Source organism: Arvicola amphibius, chromosome X (assembly GCF_903992535.2).
Source record: "Arvicola amphibius chromosome X, mArvAmp1.2, whole genome shotgun sequence".
Lineage (NCBI taxonomy): Eukaryota > Metazoa > Chordata > Mammalia > Rodentia > Cricetidae > Arvicola > Arvicola amphibius.
This window is the reverse complement of record NC_052065.1, coordinates 62,257,806-62,262,586: the sequence shown is the minus strand read 5'-3', so window position 1 is coordinate 62,262,586 and position 4,781 is coordinate 62,257,806. Positions and strand designations below refer to the sequence as shown.

The 4,781-nt window shown below is 45.6% G+C and overlaps 1 pseudogene; it reads left to right on the top strand.

Annotated features, from left to right (window-relative positions):
- The first annotated feature begins 3,133 nt into the window (after positions 1 to 3,133).
- LOC119805333 lies at positions 3,134 to 4,208 on the top strand (annotated as a pseudogene).
- The last annotated feature ends 573 nt before the right edge of the window (positions 4,209 to 4,781 follow it).

The window sequence follows — 4,781 nt, the reverse complement described above, 5'->3', positions numbered from 1 at the left end:
CTGGATTCTAAATACCAGGGAGGGGTCAGGACCACTCCCCAGGGTATTTAGGTGATCCTCCCAAAGAAGAACACATGGTCTCCCTTTCTTCCTCCCGGGGGTCGCATTCCTGTGGCTTCCTGGTTCCCCCTTGGGGCCACCTGAGAGTGCAGATCTCCCATTAAACTTGGATATTTCTTAGTTTGGTTTGTTTTGATTTGGTTTGATTGGGAATTTTGCATTGGCAGGGAGCTCGTGATAGGAAATATTCCTAACATTTTGGAGGTTCCACCAAGATAGGGAAGGCCCTTTCCACGTGGCAGGCCACATGTTGAAAGGCCCCTAGTCTACACTTTAAGCTCTCTATGCCACACTTAAAACCGGCTTCTGGGCTACAGTGGCTGCGTCTTGGTGAGTCCCTTTTCTTGTCTATGCTATAGGGTTTTGGGGGGGGGGACCCATTCGTACTTATTTTTGTCGTTTTTGGATTCTTGCTGAAGTCGTGAGCTCACGTTGGGAATTCGAGTCCCAGGTTGTGGTCAATCCTGTGGGATCGGGCTTGGCTGAGGCGGAGATCTGTTTGTCCTGGGATGCGGGACATCCAATCTCCACAGCCCCTTTTGGACCTAAGAGCCATTTTGGAGGATGCTCTGAAATGGACTTAGGCCACGTGGTTGGGCATAGACTCTAAAATGGGCACTTATAGTTCAAAGACATGTCTGCTGTTGCCCCTGTAAGCCTCTTACAAAATTCTTTTAAAATTGAGCCTTCTGATACAAATAAACAGAGCTTACATATATATATGTCCCTGGTTTTGGGGCTCTGAGCTCTTGCTCCCACCTTAGTAGCCAGTGTCTCACAGCACCAGAGGCACTGGCTTCTCCTCCACTCCCTCAGGCCCACACTTCCCAATCCCCCTCCTGCAGAGCAACATTCTTTCTCTTCCCTTTCCCAATCCGGAGGTTCAAGGTCAACTTCTACCTTCCCCTCTCCCTCCCACCTCACTGCTCCACTCCTGGACCCCTTCTGCACACTGGGTTAGCCCTGCCCATGCTCCCTTTTCTCTTCTAAACCTTTCTCAGGTAGAAAAGCAGCTAGGTTCCTTTTCTACTAATCATTCTGCTTCCCCAGTCAGTACCAGATATTAGGAAAGAGTTAAAAAAAGAAGTTGAGGATGGTCCCCAAATTCCTATACAGGAATTGGTGAAAATGGTCTTTAAAGTTTTTAATGCCCGAGAGAAATCAGCTAAGTCTTCCCAACAGACAAATCTACAAAAACCTACAGGCCCAGGCCTTAGCAGCTGCTCTAAGGTCACAGGAAGGGGGATAAGGGAAGCCAACCACAGGGCTCTGTCAAGTGTGGCTTAAATAGTCACGTGGCATGATATTGCACTACACCTGCTCTATCTACCATTAACCTGGACACTGGAAATCACAATGCCCCTGTGCAGGCTTGTCCTCTATGCCAAGCCACGGAGATCCGGCCTCATCACCATCAGCAAGTGAAACTGTTTGTATACCTATAATTCAAAGGTTTGTTTGTTTTCATGGTGTCCCACATTTTCTTTGTTTCTTTCATATGTTTTTTTTTTATTTTTCCTTTTCTTTTGTTCTAATTCCTCCACTTTATCTCCTAGTCCTGATATTTTATCTTCTGCTTGATTAATTCTACTTGTAAAGTTTTCTTTTGAGTTTTCTAGTTGAGTTACTGGGTCTTTCATTTTTACCTTAAGTCTCCTAATGGCATTAGAAGGAAAACTCTAACCCAAAGAGGTTAACTATACCCACAAAAACACAGGCAATAAGTAATCTCAAACCAGCAAAACCCAAAGAAGGGAAACACATCTCTCTCTCTCTCTCTCTCTCTCTCTCTCTCTCACACACACACACACACACACACACACACTACCACCATCATCAACAACTACAAAAAATAACAGAAATTAAGAATCATCAATATCTTTCAGTATCAATGGTATCAATTACCCAGTAAAAAGACACAGACTAACAGAATGGTTGCATCACATCGAAGTTGGACAAGGCAAACCAACAGAAAGAAAAAAGCACCAAAAGAAGGTACAAGAATCAGATCCAATCATTCACACATTCAGAAATCCCATAAAAGCATTAAACTGAAAGCTATAATATATACACAGAGGACTTGGGACAGAACCACGTAGGACCTGTGCTTGCTGCTTCAGTCTCTGTGAGTTCATATGAACTTTGCTCAGTTGGTTAGAGGGACTTGTTCTCCTGCTTTCCTCCATCCCCTCTGGTTCTCATACTCCTGCCTCCTCTTTCAAAGGGTTTATTCCCTGAGCTCTAAGGGAAGGCATTTGATGGAGACATCCCAATTAGAGCTGAGTGTGCCAAGGTCTCTCTCTCTGCAGTATGTCTGGTTATGGCCACTACATCTGTTCCCTTCTGCTGATGTTCCCTCTCTAATGATGACTGAATAAGGCTCTGATCTATAAGTATAGCAGAATATCATTAGGAGTCACTTTATTTTTACTCTCTCTCTCTCTCTCTCTCTTTTAAGAACAGTATTATTTGGTTTAACCCTAGGTCTCTAGGTCTCTGGGTTATTTAGTCTCTCATTCTTGGTTGCCCAAGCAGTGTGTGGTCACATCTCACGGAGAAGACCTTAAGTCAAATCAAACAGTGGTTGGTTACTCCCACAAGCTTTGTGCCATCATCGCCCTAGCATATTTTACAGGTAGGTCAGAATGTAGATCAAAGGGCTTGTGGCTGGATTGGTGTTTACAGTTCACTTTAGATAGCCCTCAGAGTACTTTCCCATACCAAAGACACTGGGACATGGGAGTGAAGGTTCTATATAACACTAGCTTGACCTCTCCACGTTCAATGAGTTGTGTAGTTGTTGTCTTCATCAATGTGGCCTTGATGTCACTTTGTGGAGAGCAACCTATTGTCTTGGCAATAGCCTGGGTTTCTTGGGGATTTCCATGGGACTCCCTTGAACAAAAACTATTAGATATATCCTAGGAGGGGGAAGGGTGGCGAGGCAGAGGTGGAGGCGGGCAGGGGGATTGGGGGAGGCAGGGGAGGAGGGACAGAGATCTGGGGCTAAGAGCCAGCTGCCCTTAGCTATTGGGCTCAGTGTGTAGGGGGTGGGGGATGGGGGCGTTCCACTATGGAGGGAAATGGGAGCTCAGGCATCTCCGGCAGCACCAGCAACTCCCAGCCTGACCCCAGTAAAATGTTTATCGGTGGACTGAGCTGGAAGACCTTACCAGATAGCCTTAGAGACTATTTTAGCAAATTTGGAGATATTGGAGAATGTGTGGTTATGAGAGATCCCACAATCAAACACTCCAGAGGCTTTGTTTTCATCACCTCTGTAGACCCAGCAAGTGTAGATAAAGTATTAGGTCAGCTCCGCCATGAGTTAGATTCCAAGATAATTGACCCCAAAGTTGCATTTTCTTGTCGTGCGTAGTCCAAGGTCTTTGCAATGGTGGAGGGTGTACACGGGATGCAAAAATCTTGACTTGACTCACATGGGGCACTGAGAGGCCGTTAGATGGTAGTCACAAGAACAAAAAAATATTTGTACCAGGATTATCTGTGAACACTGTAATGAAAGATGTAAAGCTGTATTTCGAGCAGTTTGTCAAGGTGGAAGATGCATTGCTGATGTTTGACAAAACCACCAGCGGGTACAGAGGGTTTGGCTTTGTCACTTTTGAGAACGAAAACGTTGTGGAGAAAGTCTGTGAGATTCATTTCCACAAAATCAATAATAAAATGGTAGAATGTAAGAAAGCTCAGCTGAAAGAAATCTTGTTCCCAACTGGAACAAGACGCTGGGCCCGGAGACTGCCCTACACCATGAATGCGTTCATGCTTGGCATTGGGATGTTGGGCTACCCCAACTTTGTGGGAACCTATGGCCAAGACTACCCTGGATTGGCTCTTAGCTATGGCTACCAGTTCCCAGGCTTCCCAGCAGCAGCTTACGGACCAGTGGTAGCAGCAGTGGCAGCGGCTCGAGGATCAGTCCCGAATAGCCACAGTGCAGGTTCCAACCCGGTATGGCCCAGAGGCGTCTTGGGGCCAACAGCCCAGGACCTGTCACCAGTCTCTATGGACCTTCCAGCCAGGATTCCGGAGTGGGGAATTTCATAAGTGCAGCCAGCCCACAGCCTGGCTCAGGCTTTGGCCAAGGCCCTTTGATTGCAATGGCTTTTACAAATGGATACCATTGAACAGGTGCTTCCGTTGCCGTCTCACTCTGAGAGCATATCTGGATGTCCAGGCAAGACTGGGCAACGTTTCTGAGTGGCCCTTTGTTTAGGTGATGTCCTCAGACCTGGATCCCCACCAGCCTCACTCCTCATCCCAACCAGTGTTGGCACTCTTTGGATTGAGGGTTGACCACATCTCATCTCAATCCATGATTTTGGTTTGGTCTGTTTGTTTTCCTTTGGTGGTCTCCCTTTCCCTCCCTCTTCTTCTTTCTCCTTTTCAGTCTTCCTGAATCACATTTGTGATTTTTTGACTTAGTCTAGTCTAGTGTCACCTTAGCTTAATATCTAGTTGAAAGCTAACCTTAGTATACTTATTGTATATTAAGGAATTTTTTTAAGAAAAAAGAATTTTGTTTTAGTTTGTTGTTTTGATTCTGTTCTCACTTTTAAAGCATGATGAGATGGTGATGTTACTCTCCATTTTTTGTATCAATCCTGAGACTGTAAGAATTTTCATCTGGGACTTTGGCACTCACTGAAGCAAAGTTGTGATGTGCGGAGCAGGAGGTAGGCGTAGACTCTCTATGTTGC